Raw genomic sequence first — 25,202 nt, forward strand, 5'->3', positions numbered from 1 at the left:
TAAATTTCATTAAACTTTTAAAATTTCACCACAATCCTTCTTTTCACTCCTATTTTGACTTTCTTGTGAATCATTTAAAATTAATATTCAGTAAATCACCTCTTGTTTTGGACAAGATTGCTAGTTCATAACATAATAGCCATATTGTTTTAGGCATTAGGTCTTAGGTAGACGTTAGAGGTATCTAAATATTATTTGCTACAGAACATTTCATGTTTTTGTTTAAAAATGAACAACGTAGAATGATTATACCTTTTTTATTAATTTCATTTTCACCACCACTATGTATCTTATCATCTGAAGCTGGATCATTAAAACATTTCTTATTATCTATTTTTAAATTTTTTACAAACACATTGAAAATTTGTTTTTTAATTCTTTAAATATTTTTTTTATTTTTTCACTTACTTTCGAGTTTAGTAAACGAAAACCAATATTATTCTCGGTTATCCAAATTCTGTCAAAAGGTTTTCAATAATCTGTAAATTAATGAATATTTATAAAATTAATGTTTTGTGGATTTTAAAAATGTTAGCAAGATATTCATTTGCAATTTAATTTACTTTCTTACTTGATTTGAGAGGCTGCTATGTGATGTCACAGTGAGATTTTCTGTGCGAGAGAGAGAGGCAGGCAAAAATGTGTGTGCTCTCGCTGGTAGTCAGTTGACCAGAAGGACTTAACAGGTATGCTTTCTGTTTTCGAGAATTCGGCCCTTTAATCTCCAGGTTTTTGCCGTCTATACTTACCTTTGGTCTCTCTTCTTTTTTCTTCTTAGCCGTGAAATGTATTTACATGAGGTGCCTCTGATCTAAACGGCCCGTGTTTCACTCTCGTGCACACACACAACCCCACCACACACACCCACCCCCCACATACACACCCACACACAACCCCCCGAGTATTAATTTTGTAAAAGAGTACTTTTTTAAAATTTGTGTGTACAGTTTCGGCCCACATTTTAATACATTTACCCTCCCAAATCCCCTCTTTACGCTGCATTTCATGGCAGGAGGTATTTTACAAAAAAATGTTTAATATATGTTTGCGTTGCAATGGTATGCGAAGAATTGTCTTACATTGTAATGGCACTTTTAATGTATTTCATATATATTGCGATGTAAAGGTTAACATTGTAAAAACATTTGTTGTATCAGACTATGCATTGTAAAAAATGTGTTGTAAAAGCATGCGTAGTAATAGCATGCGTTGTATCGTCATACATCCGTGAGGGTAATTCTAAAATGCGGCAGCTGTAAAATCGTATTATCTCACTGGATCTGATTAAATGTTACTTCCTTTTGTTCTACTGTGCGTTATACCTGCAGGAGTGTTAGAATAAGACTTTTCACAATATATATTCACTAAATCATTATCGCAAACGAGCTGCTACAGGCTCATGCATGAGTGCCTGTACGCGATGTTGGAGAAAAAATATGGGGTTGGATGTTCAAATATGTCATCGCAAAATTACTACTGGTAATTTATGCACTACTTCTATGACCAGTAAAGAATTTTAAGAACCGACCAATGCGCTAATAGTCAGTTCTTAAAAATCTGAATTGCAGTGGGTTGGAATCTGGCCTAACTCATGAATATTAATAAGGTAGGTTGCAATTGCCACTAAGATTGAAGGCCATGACATCCCGTGCTCTCCATACCACTGGAGTCAAGCTATCCTGTCTGATGAGGGCTGAAAGCCCGAAACCGGTCCTAAGATGCTTGTTTCCAGTCCAGGGAGGAACTGCCTGGCTGTTTGGGCTGGACTGTTCCCATTGGGTCCAAGGTCAAGACTGATTTGCACATGGCTGTGTCCAAACTGGAATGGCATGGTGAGCAAAAAAACTATGGATTTAGGCCCAGATCTCTGTACTGGGATGAATGTATAACATTTTTCTGCATTATGTCCATCAATTGTTCTCTTTGCATTTGTCACCCTGAGTGGGACGGGTGTGCCCAGACGTGGGTCCTGTGCTCTCCATGCCACTGGAGTCAAGCGATCCTGGCTGATGAGGGCTGAAAGCCCGAAACCAGTCCTAGGATGCTTGTTTCCAGTCCAGGGAGGACCTGGCCTGGCCGTTTGGGCTGGACTGTTCCCATTGGGTGCAGGGTCAAGACTGATTTGCACATGGCTGGGTCCAAACAGGAATGGCATGGTGAGCAAAAATACGATGGATTAAGGCCCAGATCTCAGTACTGGGGTGAATGTATGACATTGTTCTTCATTCTGTCCATCAATTGTTCTATTTGCATTTGTCACCCCAAGTGGGATAGGTATGCCCAGACGTGGGCCTGTGCTCTGATGAGGGCTGAAAGCCCAAAACCGGTCCTAGGATGCTTGTTTCCAGTCCAGGGAGGATCTGGCCTGGCAGTTCGGGCTGGACTGTTCCCATTGGGTGCAGGGTGAAGACTGATTTGCATATGGCTGGGTCTAAACTGGAATGGTATGGTGAGCAAAAAAACAATGGATTTTGGTCCAAGTCTCTGTACTGGGGTGAATGTATGACATTGTTCTGCATTCTTTGCATCAATTGTTCTTTTTGTGTGACACTGGGGCAAACACCGCCATGTCTGTGATTGCTTTTCAACAAAGTAAACTTTTTTTAAACACACCCTGTTTTCCTTAAAGGAAATGTCATTACATTTTAAAATAAAAATTTACTTTTTTTTGTTTGTTGAAGAATTGGCAGTCGTTCTGTTGGAAACCGGCTATTTCGGGTAGGCTAAGGCTGACGCCAAAGCCAGGCCGAAACCACCATTCCAGTCAGGGCAAGGAAGTCACACGCCTAGATAACCCCTGCTCACCCTCTAGGTAGCATGGCGCGAGCAGTCTAGGCTAAACTCGGAGGCGATGTGTAAAGCATTTGCGTCAGCGCACAACAGCAACAACATACTAGGTACACCACAAAAGAGACTCCACACAAGGTTATATTAAAATAACTTTTGTATTGTCAAAAACATATCAGATAGAAATCACACATGTACAGTGTGCCAACGGGCACGGCAATATTCACAAGGGATTATTTACACAGGACAGAGCCACATGGGCCACTATCATAATCAGCACTTTTAGAAATATAATAGTACTTATAGAACTTAGAATAAAAGTGTATAAAATCACTGTAACACAAAGTAACAGTTATAGATCACATCCAGTACTACTGGGAACAGGTAAGTACCACCTACGCAACCCTAAACCCTTAGGAGACTGTCACGCAGGGGACCAGGACCTCACTAGGACCACCTGTACTAAAAAGAACAACCACCTAAGTATCACACAGCATTTAGGGGTCTAAGAAAGAACACATTCCCCATGATGTATGAAACACCTTCAGAGGAGTAGTAAAGAGAAACACATAATGTATAAACCTACACATTCAGCGGTGTTAAGAATAAAGCACATGATGCAATGAAAATACATTCAGAGGTACCATAATAATACAGTAGCGCAAGAGTCACATGATGTCTAAAAACATTCAGAGGTGCAGGAATAAAACATGATGCAAGGAAATACATTCAGAGGTGCAATAACCATACAATTGCGCAAAACCTACATAAGCCACCACCCGTGGCAGTCCCTAGGCCAACTGGCCTTGTTGGGGCTAGAACGCCCTGAGTTTCAATGTCAGGGCCTAAACGATGCAGGGGCCCACTACTTGCTGGGCCCCTGGGAACACTCACAAGGGCCTAAACGCTGCAGCTGGCACTAAGTGCTGCGCAGCTGTGAAGGCCGGGCACCGCTGTGCCCTCGCTGTCCCACGCAGGGACTCTCTCCTGAAATTGCGCCTAAACGGTGCAGCTGGCACTAAGTGCTGCGCAGCTGTGACTGGCCTGGCACCACTGTGCCCTCGCTGTCCCACACAGGGACTCTCTCTCCCACCTGCGCCTAAACGGTGCAGCTGCCCACTAATTGCTGGACAGCTGGAGAATCATCAAAACTGCGCCAGGGCCCTCACTGGCCCTCAGGTGCAAACTGCGCCGAAGGTTGGAGCCACACAGGCTCTGAAAACACTGGTCAAACGTTGGAGCCACACAGGCTCTAAAACACTGGACAATCGTTGGAGCCACACAGGCTCTAAAAACAATAGGCACACGTTGGAGCCACACAGGCTCTAAAAACACTACAACTGCCCTTGGGGCGCCTCGAGGGCTCCAGCAAACGTTGGGGCGACCCACTGCCATCCGGGGCCGCCCTAGATGCCCCCAAAGTCGATCATGCCCCTACGAGCCTAGCAGGCTCTTAGAACCACTGTGGGGTACGTGGAGCCAAACAGGCTCTTAAGCAAAATATGGCCCCTCTGGGCTCCGCTGAGCTCACACAAGTTGGGGCGACCCGCTGCCAACCGGGGCCGCCCTGCCTCTGTGCCAAAGTCCAGTATGCCCCTTGAGCCTCTCTGGGCTCACCAACCGTTGGGGCGACCCACTGCCATCTGGGGCCGCCCTTCTCGCGCCAACTATGCCCCCCTGGATGGAGGGCAGGGCACGGGCCATCAAGAGAGCCTCCGGGGCTCTCTACACATCGCGGGAAGCAGAGAGGAGCGGCCCGCTGCCTCGATCAGACGCGGCCGTCCGCAGAGCTCCCCGCCTACCCCCAGCCCTCCAAGCACTCACCGGGCTGGTCGAGGGGGCTCTGCCTCACACGCGGCTTCCTCCGCTGGGCTCCCCTTTGCCGGCGTGGCTCTTTCGGCTCTAGGGCACATCTCCGGTCTCCCTCCACCGCATGGGAGACCGGCACGACAACCTGCTTCTTTCTCTCGGGGCTCCCTCCCGGTCACGGGAGCCCCGCACCAGCCGCCGCCGCCATCTTCCGCCCTTCCTTCCTTCTCCTTCCCGCCGACTGCGGGGGCGGGATTTCCGGCCGGCCGCGACAGGATTGGCCGGCCGACCACTTCCGGGTCGCTGCGGGCAGCGCAGCGGCCCTCCTCTTTAGGCAGGCAGGCGGGGAACCACGATCCGAGGGGTGGCACCCTCGCTACGAACAGCACCCCATCAAAGTCGAAGCGCTATTAAGCGCTTGGGGCCAAGTAGCGCTAGGAAGACAAATAAAGCGCTCTCCCGTGCTTGGGCAATAAAGCGCTCCAAAGCGCTAGAAAAATAGGCAAAGCGCTCCTAAGCGCTAGAACCCAGGCAGAGCGCTCCCAGGGCGCTCAGGGGGAGGCTCAGCGCCTCCAGGCACTAGGAATACAGTTCCAGCACTCTCCCCACGAGAATGCAGCTCCTCCATGCTGCCAAGGGTCCTAGAGCTTCCCAGGGATAAAGCCAAGTCTCCCCCTCAGCCCAGGCAGGGTGGAGGGGTCCCCCAGCAGTCCAGGCATCCAGGGGCTGGGCAGCGCCCACCCCTGATAGATTCAAGTCCAGCTAACAAGAACAAGACAAGAACATTTTGGAAGGGGCAGAGCCCCTTCTTATACACAGAAAAGGCTTTGAAGTCATTTGAAGTCTTTGTGTGAGCGAGCCCTAAGCTCTGGGTGTATCTGGTTTCCCTCTCCTGTCAGCCTCAGGTCAGAGGTGACAGGGGGCCATCAGGAGGGAGAGCCATCAAGGGTGGGCCCACAGGCACAGCCTGGCTCCACCAGACGCTCTTTCCACTCCTCCCTAACAGCAGATGGGGGCCTTTCATCTACGGCTGACTCAGACCCCCTCCTCCAGACAGTCCATCTCCCAGCAGGCCCAGGCATGCATGGGCCAGGCCCATCAGCCAATCACGTGCCAGCAGACTCACTACACAATTATGCCAACTTCTAAAAGTGGCGCTTCTAGACTTGACACAGCCATGCCGCATACACCATTTTGCAGCATTCATTCTCACGAGTTCATACATATCAAACTCGCCCCTGCACTCCCCACGCATCAGGAATCTACCATGGGTATACATATTTCCCATTCATTCCTATGGGAGGGCAGGGCGCTCACCATCCATACACAGAGAGCACACGCACTTTACACTGTACCACAGTGAAAAAGTGCGCAGAGGCCTAAAAATCACCAACTCAGGTTCCAAAAACAGGCTAGGAAAAAGCAAAAAGTCACGGGGTGAACCTGCCCAAAGGACCGGGTCCAACACATCCCCCTTCCAGCCAAAACGCAGGGTAGACCAATCACTACACTGATGGTCTTCCATGCTTTGGGCGACAAAACCACGGAGACGGGCCTGCAGGGCAGGGCCACCTTACAGTTTTTCGCCACTCTGAACCCACAGGGATTTCCCTCAACAAAAGCTCTCTGACACAACTAGGATACCCCACTGGTACACACTAGTCATCCACAGCCAGGACCAGGCCCTAGGCCATCCAAATATCACAGGTCCTAACCAATCCACAGAGTGGGGGCAGAAGCCCCTGGCACACAATAGCCAATCTCCACTCTCTCTCTCAGTGTAGCTACACTACCACTGATCCTTCAACCTAGGGACCACACCCTCAGGTTGACCAGAGGTCACGGCAAGAATGCCCCACCCTACCTCTATTCTACCAATGTTAGAACTGGGGGTCTCTAGTTGGCAGAGGTAAGTACCTTAGACCAAGTAGGGACCCTTGCTTCTAGTCAGGGTGAAGGAATAACCCTCACAGGGAAGCACTCACCAGAACACAACTCCCCTACCAGATCAGGACCTACCTGGAAACTATTTCACTTCTGAGGTACAAAGCACACAGCACAGTCCCTCTTCAAGCAGGTGGGGGGGACACAGCACACAGCAAAGCCCCCTTTCCTCTACCTTAGTGGAAACAACAAACTGCAGGTGGGCCCCAGAACACACAGCAAGGGCAGCTCCCTCAGTCTCTTCAGCTGATCTACTTGGGTAGAGATTCCTCCTCAAGTTGCACCGGGGTCAGAAGTACACCGTCCTTCTGCACCCCCTTCCAGTTCTATGATCACAGGCACAGTATGTCTCAGGCTAGACAGAGCACACGCCAGCGGCGTATCAGCGACACACTTTCCTCCCACCGGGGTCAGAAGTAAGGACACCGTCCCTCTGCACCCCCCTCCAGAGTTCTGCACCCTCCCACCTTGGAGCGGTACCCCTGGAAGCCAGAAACCGGTCAGGACACTGGCTACAGATGCCCTTCCTTCCAGGTCAGGCTGAACCTGAACCTGGCCTCCCCCCTCCTTGGGGAACAACCTCCAGAGGCCCCACAAATGGTCAAGCACTCTAGACGGTCAAATGCCCAGCGAACCAGGACTTCTGCACCCTCCACTTAGGAGCGGTACAGCCCAACACCAGGACCGCCGGAGTTCTGATTACAGACACTCCCCGTCCTCTAGACACAGGAAGATCCTCTTCAAATGACTTATAAGTACAGCCTAGGCCCCTGACCTGGAGCTCCCTTAGGGAACCCTCCAGGCCCTGAGACAGGGTTTCGGGCCAACGTGGGACACACCGTCCCACACTCACTCCGCCTCCACTGAGACAGGACGTGAGCCCCTACACCCCTACCATCCTAATGGGACTTAGCTGGGCTACACATGAACCTCTTCACCTACACAGGATCATCAGATACACAAGCCACTACTTTTAGAATCACTCCCTAATGTCTCTGTAAGACATCTAGCACACCGCCAGACATCCACCTTCTTGTCCAATGCCTCTGCAGGACGTCCTGCACACCACCAGAGGTACACCTCACGTGCAAGCTCCTTACAAAAAAACTCACACAAACTCCTCCAGTTCAAGACACCACTCATCCACACACTCCCCCCTCCAGACTGGTGAGACAGTTCCTCACTGCCTCTGACTCTCAACCTGTCACCCTCTTACTGAGCACCAGGCACCATACTCTGGGAACTGGGAATGGGACTACACGCACTGGACACATTTAAGTTGCCACCACTGGATCCTACCATACGGGGGAATCCAGACACACACACTACACTCAGGTAATAACCACCCTCCTGAGCAAGCAATTTCTCCTCCACCCTCCCTCTCTTCCATCTACCCACACAGGGACAGGAATAGGAGTTGGACACTGGACCCAGCAAGGGATTCCTAATCTATGGGAACCTCTCCTCTCTACTGGCGTCCCGCCCTGTCATTTTCTCTCACCTGCCACTAAACATAAAGCGCAGGAACACCATCTGAAAATGTCACTCTTGAGGAAAAACAAAATCAAAAACAATAATCCCAAATATGTGACTATCTGAAAAACGCAGAGTTTTTGTAATGTAGCCAGTTGTTGCTATGGCACTGTGCAAATACAAGTCCAAATCCCACCACTGCCACCAATGTTGGAAACCGGCTATTTCGGGTAGGCTAAGGCTGACGCCAAAGCCAGGCCGAAACCACCATTCCAGTCAGGGCAAGGAAGTCACACGCCTAGATAACCCCTGCTCACCCTCTAGGTAGCATGGCGCGAGCAGTCTAGGCTAAACTCGGAGGCGATGTGTAAAGCATTTGCGTCAGCGCACAACAGCAACAACATACTAGGTACACCACAAAAGAGACTCCACACAAGGTTATATTCAAATAACTTTTGTATTGTCAAAAACATATCAGATAGAAATCACACATGTACATTGTGCCAACGGGCACGGCAATATTCACAAGGGATTATTTACACAGGACAGGGCTACATGGGCCACTGTCATAATCAGCACTTTTAGAAATATAATAGTACTTATAGAACTTAGAATAAAAGTGTATAAAATCACTGTAACACAAAGTAACAGTTATAGATCACATCCAGTACTACTGGGAACAGGTAAGTACCACCTACGCAACCCTAAACCCTTAGGAGACTGTCACGCAGGGGACCAGGACCTCACTAGGACCACCTGTACTAAAAAGAACAACCACCTAAGTATCACACAGCATTTAGGGGTCTAAGCAAGAACACATTACCCATGATGTATGAAACACCTTCAGAGGAGTAGTAAAGAGAAACACATAATGTATAAACCTACACATTCAGCGGTGTTAAGAATAAAGCACATGATGCAATGAAAATACATTCAGAGGTACCATAATAATACAGTAGCGCAAGAGTCACATGATGTCTAAAAACATTCAGAGGTGCAGGAATAAAATATGATGCAAGGAAATACATTCAGAGGTGCAATAACCATACAATTGCGCAAAACCTACATAAGCCACCACCCGTGGCAGTCCCTAGGCCAACTGGCCTTGTTGGGGCTAGAACGCCCTGAGTCTCAATGTCAGGGCCTAAACGATGCAGGGGCCCACTACTTGCTGGGCCCCTGGGAACACTCACAAGGGCCTAAACGCTGCAGCTGGCACTAAGTGCTGCGCAGCTGTGAAGGCCGGGCACCGCTGTGCCCTCGCTGTCCCACGCAGGGACTCTCTCCTGAAATTGCGCCTAAACGGTGCAGCTGGCACTAAGTGCTGCGCAGCTGTGACTGGCCTGGCACCACTGTGCCCTCGCTGTCCCACACAGGGACTCTCTCTCCCACCTGCGCCTAAACGGTGCAGCTGCCCACTAATTGCTGGACAGCTGGAGAATCATCAAAACTGCGCCAGGGCCCTCACTGGCCCTCAGGTGCAAACTGCGCCGAAGGTTGGAGCCACACAGGCTCTGAAAACACTGGTCAAACGTTGGAGCCACACAGGCTCTAAAACACTGGACAATCGTTGGAGCCACACAGGCTCTAAAAACAATAGGCACACGTTGGAGCCACACAGGCTCTAAAAACACTACAACTGCCCTTGGGGCGCCTCGAGGGCTCCAGCAAACGTTGGGGCGACCCACTGCCATCCGGGGCCGCCCTAGATGCCCCCAAAGTCGATCATGCCCCTACGAGCCTAGCAGGCTCTTAGAACCACTGTGGGGTCCGTGGAGCCAAACAGGCTCTTAAGCAAAATATGGCCCCTCTGGGCTCCGCTGAGCTCACACACGTTGGGGCGACCCGCTGCCAACCGGGGCCGCCCTGCCTCTGTGCCAAAGTCCAGTATGCCCCTTGAGCCTCTCTGGGCTCACCAACCGTTGGGGCGACCCACTGCCATCTGGGGCCGCCCTTCTCGTGCCAACTATGCCCCCCTGGATGGAGGGCAGGGCACGGGCCATCAAGAGAGCCTCCGGGGCTCTCTACACATCGCGGGAAGCAGAGAGGAGCGGCCCGCTGCCTCGATCAGACGCGGCCGTCCGCAGAGCTCCCCGCCTACCCCCAGCCCTCCAAGCACTCACCGGGCTGGTCGAGGGGGCTCTGCCTCACACGCGGCTTCCTCCGCTGGGCTCCCCTTTGCCGGCGCGGCTCTCTCGGCTCTCGGGCACATCTCCGGTCTCCCTCCACCGCATGGGAGACCGGCACCGACAACCTGCTTCTTTCTCTCGGGGCTCCCTCCCGGTCACGGGAGCCCCGCAGCAGCCGCCGCCGCCATCTTCCGCCCTTCCTTCCTTCTCCTTCCCGCCGACTGCGGGGGCGGGACTTCCGGCCGGCCGCGACAGGATTGGCCGGCCGACCGACCACTTCCGGGTCGCTGCGGGCAGCGCAGCGGCCCTCCTCTTTAGGCAGGCAGGCGGGGAACCACGATCCGAGGGGTGGGACCCTCGCTACGAACAGCACCCCATCAAAGTGGAAGCGCTATTAAGCGCTTGGGGCCAAGTAGCGCTGGGAAGACAAATAAAGCGCTCTCCCGCGCTTGGGCAATAAAGCGCTCCAAAGCGCTAGAAAAATAGGCAAAGCGCTCCTAAGCGCAAGAACCCAGGCAGAGCGCTCCCAGGCGCTCAGGGGGAGGCTCAGCACCTCCAGGCACTAGGAATACAGTTCCAGCGCTCTCCCCACGAGAATGCAGCTCCTCCATGCTGCCAAGGGTCCCAGAGCTTCCCAGGGGTAAAGCCAAGTCTCCCCCTCAGCCCAGGCAGGGCGGAGGGGTCCCCCAGCAGTCCAGGCATCCAGGGGCTGGGCAGCGCCCACCCCTGATAGATTCAAGTCCAGCTAACAAGAACAAGACAAGAACATTTTGGAAGGGGCAGAGCCCCTTCTTATACACAGAAAAGGCTTTGAAGTCATTTGAAGTCTTTGTGTGAGCGAGCCCTAAGCTCTGGGTGTATCTGGTTTCCCTCTCCTGTCAGCCTCAGGTCAGAGGTGACAGGGGGCCATCAGGAGGGAGAGCCATCAAGGGTGGGCCCACAGGCACAGCCTGGCTCCACCAGACGCTCTTTCCACTCCTCCCTAACAGCAGATGGGGGCCTTTCATCTACGGCTGACTCAGACCCCCTCCTCCAGACAGTCCATCTCCCAGCAGGCCCAGGCATGCCTGGGCCAGGCCCATCAGCCAATCACGTGCCAGCAGACTCACTACACAATTATGCCAACTTCTAAAAGTGGCGCTTCTAGACTAGACACAGCCATGCCGCATACACCATTCTGCAGCATTCATTCTCACGAGTTCATACATATCAAACTCGCCCCTGCATTCCCCACGCATCAGGAATCTACCATGGGTATACATATTTCCCATTCATTCCTATGGGAGGGCAGGGCGCTCACCATCCATACACAGAGAGCACACGCACTTTACACTGTACCACAGTGAAAAAGTGCGCAGAGGCCTAAAAATCACCAACTCAGGTTCCAAAAACAGGCTAGGAAAAAGCAAAAAGTCACGGGGTGAACCTGCCCAAAGGACCGGGTCCAACACGTTCCATGAACCACTATCTACTTTTCAGCAATTTGTTTCACTCATGTTTTACATATGCATTACCACTTCTTTTGAGGTGTTGGTAAAATATGAATGTTTTGCAACTGATTGATTGATAACAAAATTTATTTAGACAATAGTCTATAACCATACATAGAACAATGGATCGCATACAGTGATAAGACATTTAAAACCATAATTCATTTTACACATTTACAACACTTGTAAAACCATAAGCATAAAATATTTAAAACCACAATTAATTTTATACATTTACAACACTTATGAGAACATACGCATAAAATTGGGATACTCTATAGTTTTTAAACTCTCCCATTCTCCTTTGATGCCTCCGTTACATATTCTCTTGTTGCTTTCAAATATTTCCCCAACGCAATTGTAATATCTAAAAATGTCATTTCTGTAAGGAGGTCAATAGCATCAGCCCGTGAGGTCACCTCACATTTTAAAAAAATTGGACGTAAAAAAGTTTTCCGAATTGCTAAAATACAAGTACAATCAAACAGTATATGTAAAATATCATTTCTTACTCCTAGACCACATTTACAAGTTCCATCCGGATCGATCAGTGCCACTCTTATTTTTCTTTCAATCTTCCATGGGTTTAACCCCACCCGAACCTTCAAAATTTCATGTCTTAGCCATCTACTAGGCAGTAAATCCAGGTATGGGAACCGGACCTCCTTCTCCCATTCATTTTTTACCCAATTCACTGATTTGTTTAGCCTCAGATAGTCCATATCTTTTGATCTAGAGTATTCAAGCCCTTGGTCTCTAAGCGTCTTTTTAGTGCACACTATATTCAGCAGTGGTGGGGAAAGCCTCAATTTCAAGTGCGCAGTTACCGTCTGGAGGGTTTTCTTCACGTCACGCGCACAGCGTAAGCTGCTTACTCGAATTTCCTCTCTACACCAAATTGAAACCTTCTCATCACCCCCAGGCTCCAGTCGGTTCCAAAATCTTATTAGAGACAATTGGGACTTTACTTCCCATGATGTTAAACCCACCTCCATTCTAATTGCTTGTATCATGGAGCTATTTGGTAAGGACAACAACTTTTTCACAAGTTTTCCTTCTTCCCGGTCCCACCCTCTTTTACCACTCAGAAAAAGCACCTCTGCTCCATAAAGCACTTGTGGGGGGATCATAACTTCAAAAGCCTTCAAAAGCGGTCTGTGTGACATATCGCCATAATCTTTGTTGAATTTTTGCAGCCCACAGACCGACGAGTAGGCCTTTGCCGTCTGTGCCTCCAAGTGGGTATTCCACTTTAATGCACTATTAAACCAGAGGCCTAAGTATTTATATTCATATACTATGTCTAATTATCCTGTCCTAAAAACCAATTAAAATTGTTTACCCTCTTTCCGAAACATAGGATCTTTGTTTTTTCCATATTCACTGTTAAGAGCTTTTTATCACAGTACTTGTTGAACACATTTAGTTTCCTTTGTAGGCCCATTTCTGTTTGATCCAAGATCACTAGGTCATCGGCGTATAAAAGCCATGACACTTTATTATTCTTCAATTATTATTCTTCATACGCGGGCTCGCGCTTTTTTCAACTTCCAACAAACACTAAAAAGGCGAATGCATGGTAATTAAGGTCAGCCCAAAGAACGGAGGGGATGGTCCACGAACAGGAGAACATACCCAGAGCCCTGAGGCTCCAACAAGGTCGGGGGGGAAGGGGAGCAGCGGGGAGAAGCGAAAATGCAAAAAACAGCATGAAAGGGTTCCGGGAACGCTCGCCTAGGGAGATAAGAGAACCTCAGCAGTGCCTACAAGGGGAGGGGTACAGATATCCCCACGATATTCATTCCACTGGCCCCAAATCTTCGTCCACGCCCCGGGTCTGCCCCTGGCCACATAAACAGTCTTCTCACGAAACATGGACCAGTCCATGTTATCCTCCCATTTCGAGACCTCAGGGGGCCTGGAAGCGCCCCAGAGTTGCGCGACATCCCGTTTCGCAATCATGTAACCCAAGGTAGCCCATCTGATCTGGGCCACAGAGTAGTCAGTGGGCTCCCACACATTCAACAGACATCGTCGAGGCTCCGGCCGCAGGGCCACACCAGTCACGTCAGTCATCACCTCAAGCACAGCAGTCCAGTAAGCCGCCACAACCGGGCACTCCCAAAGAATGTGTAAAAAGGTAGCACTCGACCCACAACCACGCTTACATAACCCATCCAAGGAAAAGCCCATCGTCACCAGACGCGGACCAGTGACATACACTCGATGAAGGATCTTAAGTTGAACCAAACGGAGACGGGCAGGAATGGCTACCTCCTTGGGAGAAGAGAGTGCCGATTGCCAATCTTCGTCGTCCAGTTCCAACCCATCGCTGACCCAAGCCTCCCGAAGTCGAGCCAATAAGTCCGACCGATTATTGATCAGCTTCTTATAGATCAGGGAAATAGTGCTATCGGGCAGGTGCCCATCAAGGACACGATCTTCAAGGGGGGAAGACTCGGGCAGGGCCTCATCAGGAGTCAAAACTGAGGCGAGGGCGGGCCGGACCTGCAGATAACGAAAAAATTCCCTACCATTCAAACCATATTCCGCCTGGAGGGCCTGGAACGACTTCACACTACCTTTCGAGCACACATCACCCACCTTACAAATCCCAATCATATCCCAGCGGTCGAAACCCTTGGTAGACCAGAGACAGCCCAAACGTTCCGAGGCATAAAGCGGCGTCGCCAGCGTCAGTCGATCTTCCCATCCCAAACTCACATTCGCGGCTCGCCATACAGTTACTGCAATCCTGGATGGGCCCACAAGATGGCGCCCGGCTGATCGAGAATAAAGCGCTCTATTAATGTCCCCACCCGGCAGCTGAAGTCTATCCATTTCGAACGCAGGATTCCGACCCGGTGAAAACATCACGTGATTAATAGCAGACAATTGGGAAGCCCAGTAATATCGCTTGATATCGGGGAGCGCCATGCCCCCGTCGTACCAAGGGATGGTGAGTTTCGCGAGGGCAATACGTGGACGCCCGTCCCAAATCAATTGCCTTTGAAGACTCTCGATCTCTCGGAAATAGGTCTTGGGGATTGCGTCATAGGAGTTCTGGAGCGCGTAAAGGAACCGCGGCAAGGACATCATTTTAAACAGGGCCGCCCTGCCCAGAGGAGACAAAGGAAGCTTACGCCAACGGGCCACATCCAGTCGCAATCTAAGCAACGGGGGGAGGAGATTACGCTCAAAGCGGAGCGAGGAGTCCAACGTAATAAAGATCCCTAAATATTTGAAGCCAGACTGGACCACCTGGATAGGAAGTCTGTTCGGCAACGGGGGCAAAACACCTGAAAGAACATATACGCAGGACTTGGCCCAGTTAATAACGAGGCCTGAGATGGCACCAAAGGAAGCAAGAACGTCAAATAGAACAGACAGAGATTTGCGCGGGGAGGTGAGATATAAAAGAATGTCGTCAGCGTAAAGTGAAACGCGGTCCTCAAAGTCCGGAGACCAGCGAATCCCCTTGAGCGAAGGCTCCCACCGAAGCCAAGCAGCCAATGGTTCCAGGGCGAGTGCAAAAAGCAACGGAGACAAGGGGCATCCCTGACGGGTACCTCTACCAAGGGTGAAAGGAGCCGAAACCCTACCATTGACCACTACTTGTGCCAGGGGTTCCGCATATAATAACTTGATCCAACCAATAAACTCAGGCCCGAAACCAAATTTCTCAAGAGCCGCCCAAAGATAAGGCCATTCCACCGTGTCAAAAGCCATTGAGGCATCCAACGATGCCAAAATGGCCGGTTCCGTCAGAAGCCCCGCCCTCGCAATCGCGCCGTGAAGACGACGTAGGTTCAGAGCCGTGTTGCGATGCGGGATAAATCCGGATTGATCTGGATGGACCAAGCCACTAATGACCGTCAGGAGGCGGGACGCCAGGAGTTTCGCCAATACCTTGGGTTCAACATTTAGCAGGGATATGGGCCTGTAGGAGGAACAAAGATCTCGCGGTTTACCATCCTTGGGGATGACAACTATCGTGGCCAGTCGCTGATCATAAGGGAGAATACCCCGTTCCCGGGACTCTAGAAACATGGCGCGAAGATACGGAGCCACCCTGTCGGGACGCAATTTGTACAGTTCAATTGGCAACCCGTTCGGGCCCAATGCTTTGCCCGAACGGAGTGAACGGATGGCAGTAGCTATCTCATCAACAGTAAAGGGGGAGTCCAACGCCACACGATCCAAATCGGAAACACTGGGCAGAGCTATATCACGCAATAGAAGGCGAGAGTCAGCCACATCTCTCACAGATACAGGGGTATACACCACACGGAAATATTCAGCAAAACGGTCAACTATTCCAATCGGGTCCGTCACACTCTCACCACTCAAAGACTGAATCACGGGTACCACACGATTAGCCCTCTCCTTCTTATCCAGCCATGCCAGCAATTTACCCGCTTTGTCACCCACATCATACAAACGTCCCTGTTGCTCCCGAAACATCACTTTAGCAGCATCTGTGACCATGGACTTATAAGCAAATTGTTTCAGACCCAGGGCATGGAGTTTCGCAGACGTGACACCAGATTCCAAAGCATCCTCCAATGCAGAAATCTCCCCCTCAAGATCCACCACCTCTCTATTCCTTGCCCTCTTAGCTTCAACAATAAGGGAGAGGGCCTGCCCACGAATCACCGTCTTAAAGGCCTCCCATAGGGACACAGCTGAGGAAACAGACCCCTCGTTATCCAGAAAATACGCGTCCAAAGATTTAAGCAAAAGGCTGCGGGTCTCGGGGGAGGTAAGGTACCACGGATTGATGGGAGCCACCCGGCCCACTGCCTCCACTCCAACCTCAAAACGAAGCCAGAGCGGAGAGTGGTCAGAGATACCCCTGGGTAGGTGTACAATCTCACGCACCGCTGGCGACTGAGCTGCAGGCACCAGGAAAAAATCCAGCCTAGACAGACTCCCATGGGCCCCAGAATGAAAGGTGTACTGAAGCTGAGTGGGGTGCAAAAGCCTCCAGCAATCCACCAAGCCAAAGGTATCCAAAAATCCACCCAACCACTGTTGGGCCGCAGGAGTATCTCTAGGGGGGTGGCGATCGTGAAGACCAGAGAACACCGAATTAAAATCACCAGCCAAAAAGAGAGTACTATCAGGGAGGTCCAACAAGACACGGCCCAAATCTGAAAAGGTAGAAGTCTGTAAGCCGGGGGGCACATAAACAGTGAATAAGGAGAGGGTACGACCCTCATAGCGACCCACAAGGACAGCATACCGCCCCCGGTCATCCTGAATCACATCATCAATAGCTAGGGGGAGGGAAGCCCGAACAAGGATACCCACACCCCTAGAACCCGAGGTAAACCCCGAATGTGCCACGAGGCGATAGCCCCACCTATTCATTGCATGACAAACATTGCCTACCAAATGAGTCTCCTGCAGGAAAACAATATCAGGAGATAAACGTCGTATACATTTCAACACCACACTTCGTTTGATACGATCTCCCAGACCGTTAACGTTCCACGAAACAAATCTCAACCCGCTACCCCCCATCCCACCCGAAAAAGCCAAAACACCCCACCAATGAGCATGACACCAAAAACATTTTCAAATACAGGATAAAGTCGCCTTGAAAACAGAACACACAAACAACAAACTTCCCTACCACCCTCCCCCCAATTAACAAGAAAACACCCCCCACCCTGCACCCCTGCAAAAAGCTAAAAAGCCACCCCAACCTGCAGTGTGCCTGTCGCCCAAGAACCCCTATTCTACACAAAGACCCCGGAGGAGGAAAGGCTCCGTCCCACCCGCCCCCCGATCAAGACCCTTGACGAGAAAAAGAACATACATCAAACACATAAGCAGTAGAGGAACATAGGCGTACACCCCTGGAAAATTTATTCAAAACAAGGCACCAGGTATAGACGAAATGTTCAGCTCTCTACACCACCTTCAGCACCGCCCGGGTGGGCATCGGACTCAGTCTCAGGAGGTCGGCTAGGCAGGGAGTCCAGCCAGTCATTCACAGCATCCGGCCGATCAAAGAAGAAAGTTCGGTCATTATACTCAACCCGCAGTCTGGTCGGAAAGAGCATAGAGTAACGCATCCCCATGTCCCTAAGACGCTCCTTGGCACCACGAAATCCCATCCGCTGCTTCTGGACCTGTTGGGAAAAGTCCGGATAAAAAGTCACCGTGGCATTCTCAAAGGCCACCGGGCCCTTCACCCGCGAAGCCTGCAGGATAGCGTCCCGATCTCTATAGTGGAAAAGCTTCACAACAATAGTTCTCGGCGGGGCGCCTGGCTTACCCTGGCCCCCCGGAACACGATGTGCACGCTCCACTGTGAAAAATTTACTAAGGCCAGATGGAGATAGGTGGTTCTGGATCAGGTCTTCAACCAGGAGATCAACCGAGTGGGGTTCTGGGCTCTCCGGCACACCAACCACGCGAACATTACAGCGACGTGCCCTGTTCTCAAAGTCCTCCAAGCGCCGGGTCATGAAATCGTTCACCCTACGGAGATTGCCAATCTCCGTCTGTATCTCAGAGACGTCCGTCGTGAGGCTGGATGATTTGATATCCAATGACTTCACCTTTTCGTTTGTTTTGGAGAGATCGGCACGAATCAGATTCACCTCGATTGCCACAGTGTCAAGTTTGTGGGCCAAGGTTTCGTACTGTTGGCCTATTGACTCCCTCATGCCAGAAATGGCGCCCATGATGTCCTGCAAGGAGGGCTCCGTCGACGCATCCACAACGTGGTCAGACGCACTGGGACCGGGCAGGACAGCTCCGGGGGACCCCCTAGAGTGGGTATAACGGTCCATAACATTAGATTGGACCGGACCCCCGCGCAGAGGTGTCTTCGTCTTGCGCGTCTCCCGGTCCCCTCTGCCCGCCATTTTGAAGATGCGTCACAAGAAGATTCAGCAGGGTCAACGGACCGGGCACCAGAAATGGAGACCCCGGGACCAAAGGACCGCCAGAGGGGTACCACTAGGATAGAGGCAGCAAGCGAGGAAATTAGTCCCGCCAAAGGCCCGACAGCCGACGTGTGTCCTGGCACCAGTTCTGGCCCGACTCTCTCACCAATGTCCCAGTCTGAGGCAGAATAGAAACCGAAACTTAAGAAGGGGACCATCCAGTCAAATCCCCCTGCCGTTGTTGTTCAACTCCAAGACGGCCACCGAACCTCAACCAGTCCCGGGCGCACCTCAAGGGCGGAGCCCAAAAGTTCAAATCATCATAACTCAGGCACCCGGTGTCCAAATCAATTTCTGAAAGGTCCAGGTAGATCAGCCCAACGTCCTCTATATAAATCCTTGCGAAAAATCAGGATTCATACAGGATATTATGCCGGGAGCGGCGGGGGTCCGGGGAGCGCTGTGCTCACGCGGCCATCTCGGATGCCCGCCAAGCTCCTCCTCCTCAAACCATTCTTTACTGGAATTTTCTGGGTTAGAGAGCCTTTGATATCTCTAATAACCTGGGCCCAATTACCACTATGTAATTCTTTTAAGATGTTCAATATACCCTGTGGCATTCCATAGTTTTCCAGTACCTCCCAAAGGCTATTTCGGTCTACTGCGTCAAACGCCGCTCGGAAATCGACGAAACAGCAAAATAGTTTGCCATTTTGTTCCATCGATTTCCTGGCCAGGGCCCACAGTGCAAAACAATGATCTATTGTAGAGTGGCCTTCTTTGAAGCCCCCTTGTTCAACCGGAATGATAGATCTATGTTCCACCCAAACTTTTAGCTTACTAAGGATTATTTTAGAGAAGATTTTTTCTCCTATATCCAATAGGTTGATTAGCCTATAATTCTTCGGGGCATATACATCCCCTTTCTTGTGTAGCGGTCTTATTATGGTTCCCTTCCAGTTTGGGGGCATAATCCCTTGGTCTAAAATTAAGGTAAACATTTTCGCGTAGAATTCTGCCCACCAGGTTTGATTTGAATTTAATATTAGGGCTGGTAGATTATCTGGGCCTGCAGCCCTAGTTAGGTTCAGTGTCTTTATTATTCTAAGGACATTTGTTGTTAAACATTCTTGTTTTAGATCCTCTACTAGGCCATGCCAGTCCCCAGCTGCCTCGTTTCCAGTCCCTCTCCTCGGGGCATATATTTGCTGTATATACTCTGTCCACGCGCCCTCTTCCACTACGCAGATCATTGGGGCAACCGAAGGTCCCGTTGCTGACTGGATTAGCTTCCAGACTGCCGTGTATTTTTGGCTTCGATTGCTTCCAATAATTTGCCCCAACACATTTCTTTATAGGTCCTTTTAGCATTACGGATGAGGGTGATATATTCCTTCTTTATTTTTATTAGGTTTTCTGCCCTGGTTTGCACACATTTTTTCCGTAGGCTACGTTCTTCTCGCCTAACTTCTCTTTTCTTTAGTAGACATTCCTGGTTAAACCAAGTTTCTCGCTTTGCTTGTGACCTTCCGTTGTTATTATTGGCGCTTTCATCATACCTTAATTCTACGCTTATGCTTTCCACTACTTGAGTTATTTTCTCAACATACCAAGGTAAATTTTGGCCGCACAAGTGACCTAATTGCACCTTTGGTTGTAGGCTAGTTAACCTCTCAATATATTTTTCAGTTAACCGAGTGGTTACCCGCTTTGGATAATCCATCTCTTGGGGGATAACTATATCACATGCTAGATGTTGGGCGATTACAAGCTCTAGTTTTAACATTTTATGATCACTACATTCCGCAGGGACAATCCTAAAATCTTTTATCAACTCAAAATTCCAAGCCAACATAAAAATATAATCTATCGGGCAAATTTGCGTCCCATAATTAAAAGTTTTCTTTGCGGGACAATTCTGCGTTATCCTCCCATCTAGACAGAATAAACTTTTTGTCGCTAAAAAGTTGCCCAAGTTGGCCGCATCAGTTGTTATTTTAGTTTCCAGGAATTCTGCTTTTTTCACTTCATAAGCATCTAGAATTTCACTATACAACTGATCAGTCAGTTTTAGGTTTAAATCTCCCAGTAACAACATTAAATCATTTCCATACTTATCACACAGCGTATCCATATCATTCTTAAAATATAACAGTTCATCCCCATATTCCTTCCTTGAGCTCCACTGCATATACACATTTAGGATCAACATACTTTCATATTTTTTATCAGCAAAAGATGTTTGTATTGTGCAAGCCAAAAGCCACTTAGACGTCACGGGTATCTGAAAAAATGGTAGTTAATAAGCATGTTGAAATCAAGGTCAACAAACCCCCGGCAGGACGGCCAGAGGTAGATTTTTCTGCTGGGCGGTAAATTTGTTTAAACCCTTCCACTACCGGGGGTTCTCCACAGAGCCAGGTCTCTTGAATACAAATGATTTCACATTTGTTTGCGAGTTCCTTCAGAGCTTCCTGTTTTACTTGGGTACCCATCCCATTTATATTCCAAGAGACCATATTTGTGCTCCGTGGTTGCCCCCTTACCTATTCTCCATCGCTTAAGGGATCATTTATTTCTGATTCTTCCCTATAGCTTTGCGAGGGGCCTGCCGGGCTTTCAATATTGCTCCAATTTTTCCAGGACTCTACTAGGTCCGAATTATTTATCACTATATTGATGTTTTCGCACCCTTGTTCCATTTCTCTTCCTGGTAGCTTCACTTGCCTCTTACCTAGCCCTGCGTGGTACTTTAAAAATGTTTTCTTTTGGGACACCATCAGGCTTTGTACTAGCTCTTCTTTAGGCACTAGTCTAATCCCCTCTTTTTGAAACTCCTGTTCTGCATTTATTATTGCCGTTAAGGCCAGGGCGGAATAGAACTGTACCTTAGTAATCTCCTTGCCATCATCATTTACCTGGAAACCCACCTGTTTCAAGTCTTCTGTGCCTATGCTCTTTAAGTTTGGGCAAAGTGCGAAAATGTTAAGAAGGTGGGACCTATTTAAGTAAGCGCACTTTTTTGCTTTTTTTCCACCCCTTCCCAGTTTTACTCGTTCGAAATAGAGTGACTTGTTCCCTTTATCCATCTCTGTAGTTCTGTATTAATTCTACAACCTTCCTCTAGGCTACTTTCCCAATATACCTTCTTTTTAGCTATGGCCTTCTGGGCGGGTGCACTCACTTGCTCTAAGGCCACCTGTCTCTTAACTTTTGTCACCTTTTCCTGGAGGGTTTGCTTTCTGCAACTAGTTCCCTCTTTTGCTAAGCTCTTACCCCAATTCTCTAATCTTATTCTCATTGAATTGGATTCACTCGCCATTTTATGCGGCTGGGGCTTGGGATCATGCACTACTGCTTCTATTAAGTCACGCCTTTCTTTGTAATTTTTTGTCACTCTTTTACTTAACTTTGCTTTCACCCCCCTTCTTACTCTTTTTGGTAAGCAATAATTCATAAATTCACTTCTTCTTTTTACCAGCATTGGCCATCTTGACACATAAACTTGTTTTTCCCCGGAATGGGCTATGTCAATCTGACTTGCTGATGGGGGTTTAGTTTTTCCGCCTTTCTCTTCCCCTTCCCTCCCTTGACTCATCACCACCGAATCTGCGACGGGTCTTAACATTGAGGGCATTTGCTCCCTAATCCCATGTAATTCTCCCTCAATTTTAGACAGGTGCATTTTTTGACTTTTGAGAATGTCATGATTTAGCATAGTTACTTCTAGAAGGCCTTGTAACGATTTTTGCACCATTAACATCAGTTCCAGGATTGAAGATGCTGGAGATTCAGACGACTCCAAGTTTATCTCTGGGTGCTGGTTTTCCCCATTTATGTCGCCGTTTTGGACTAGGCCCACAAGGACATTGCTGCTTGAAAATGCCAGCTTTCCTGATCCATCAAGACTTTCATCTAAGTTTGGGTTTTTTCATCACTGTGCCTCGAACTCCGGCTAACTACCTCCTCCAGCGTCTGTCGTAAGAATCTCGGGGAGGAAGAAAGTCGCGGTGACATTATTGTCCCCTTTTGGCCTAGCAGAGACTGTACTGAACGGTCAGCAAGATCTATTGAGTCTGCCAAGCAGTCATCAAAAATTAGAGACGTGCCCCCTTTCCACGGATCCTCCTCCTCTTCAGTAGCATTAGCTTTAGCCGGTGAAAAAAACATTTTGAAGTGCTTTCCCACAAATTCTTTGATTGAATGGGTTGCTACACTCCCTTTACTTCCTCCCTGTTGAACTTCTTTGGGAGTTTTTTCTTTGTTCTTTTGGGGACGTTTTGTTTTTTCCTTTGCCTCTGGTGATGTCGGGCTCTCTTGGTCATCTTGTCTATTTTCGCTGATAGGCTTTGCTTTCCTTATTGTTCCTAGGGTGCTTTTATTTTTCCGTGGAGCCATTTTAATCTTTCCGCACTTTACCTTTCGTGCTTCGATTTAAAAACAGTTTAATTGAATTAAATCAAATATTAGTATAAAAATTATTTCCACTTACCTCTGTTGTGCCTTGCGCTTGCACTCGTGCCCCGTGACCTTCTCCACTTTTTCCTTAAAACGAGGTAAGACCTGGGTTGGGCAGGTTATTCTGCCAAGTAGTCCAAGTTTTCCTAGCCAGACGGGGTTCCTCCTTCTCAGCTTTGCCCCAGGGGTATCCTCCCTTAACCTCCACTTAACCTACCACTGCTTCCACCAATTTCCACTTGCCCCTCTCTGCCCCCACGACACAGTAAGCACTCAGGTGGAAGGGGGAGATGTTTTCTAACTTGCCCACTCTGGGCTGTGCCGGTATTACAGGTTTTTTTTTGGGGGGGGGGGTTTGCCTTTACCGGGGCTTGTTTTGCCACTCCTGGCCTCCCGGCTTTAGCCCGGGGCTCCGGGAGCTATACTCCAAGGTGGAGAGTGTTGCCTGGCCAACACTGGTCCCACAGGCACTGGTTACCTCGCTCCTCGCGCCACTTGCTCCTCGCACCTTCTTTGGGGGTTTATATTTCAGTATTTTATCCACATTCGACTCGCGCTGGGATTTGCGAGTTCTTACGGTCCGCCGCTCGGCTCCAGCAGCTTCGCCTCTCACCCTTGGCGCTCCTCGCGCACTGAATGATGCGTCACAGGTTCGCGTCGGGTCACGGGGTCACGGTTCACGGCAGCAATACGGCAACAACAGAGCCCACAAGAGTTTCAGTGCAGTGCAACTGGATTGATACTACTGGTTCGATATTTGGTAGAGATGCCTATAACATGGTCCTTCAGATACAAATGGGTATCCATTCGCAATCCCATTTTTAGAGTAAGAAAACCTTTCCTTCTTCTTAAAAATGGATTACTACATTACAACCAACACAAATTCTTAATCGGAGAGTTTGCAACCATTGAAATGCTTAGTACACCTGGACTATAGCTCTGTGTTTAGCAATTCTTTGATTACTAAATGTATTTCTTGACTCTGGTATATCCTAATGAACTATGGAGTACAAGTAAGAGTTCACTATTTCCATGAAATTGCTACTGTCATTTTTGAGACATTTTCAACTGATATGGATACCATCAGACTCCAATACCCATATTAACAACACAACTGGAACCAATTACTAGTTATCTCCGTAGCAGTTAAGTGAGTGTTTACAAATTCACAACAGTCACCGGATCCATTAAAAACCACTTGTAAATGTTCAATGGAAATTACTGCCAGGTTGGCCAAACGTTTGTGATGTAATACAATGCAAGAAAGGTACCAATGCCGCAGAGGTGGTGTTCAGCTAGCATTAAATATACACACAGATGTAAGGGTATATTCGGCATTATGTGTGGCATTCCCCCGAATTTGTGATCCCTTTTAAAAAAACACACATCAACCGATTGGTCAAAAATCAGGCTATCCAACTCAACAGAGATCTAAACATTTCAAAACATTTATTAGGCAACTTTTTTCTTTAAATGAGCCATAGAAATTTGACGAACTGCTTCACAATTTAGATTGCTTGCAGTTATACGTTCACTTCCTAATATTGATCTGTCTGTCAATGTGCATGTATTTTTCCCTCAAGTTAATTCTTTTCTGACGAAAAGCCCAGGGCGTGCAGGAGCAGCAGGACCATTTCCAAGAACATGTTTTCTTTTTCACTGGAACCTTGGTATTGATGACAAATGTGGTGACCTGCTTTTCATAGGGTGTATCTACACACGCTCATCTAAACAGTGGCAATTGACTCATTTTTGTCCTTATATAATTGAACATCAGTGGTCAAAATAAAATACAGTATATAGAGTGCATATTTTGCCAAATTACAGCTAATGATTTTATTTTGTACTAAGTCTACGTCGAGGATTACAAAATACCAACTTTTTCAAATCCCTATTAGGTATGTGATGAGTATGAAACTTGAGAAAAGGATCACTTTCACGTCGCTCCCGTGCAGTGGTAGTCCACTGCTTTCGTGATCTGCCCCCTACCCAAGTAGTGTTCTGTAACCATTGACTTGGAAGCCCCTTGTCTTGCCATCCTGCTCCATCGCAGATTTTCTCATGAAGCCCAGTGGTGGGTCTCCCAACAGGGCATTTGGGGACATATTTACACGGGCTTTATCGCCGCTTTTTTGGCTTAAAAAGCAAAAAGCGGAGATAAAACTATCACCCTATTCACAAGAGGGTGCTAACATGCATAATCGCATGTT

This window comes from Lissotriton helveticus, chromosome 6, assembly GCF_964261635.1.
Source record: "Lissotriton helveticus chromosome 6, aLisHel1.1, whole genome shotgun sequence".
In the NCBI taxonomy this organism is placed as follows: domain Eukaryota; kingdom Metazoa; phylum Chordata; class Amphibia; order Caudata; family Salamandridae; genus Lissotriton; species Lissotriton helveticus.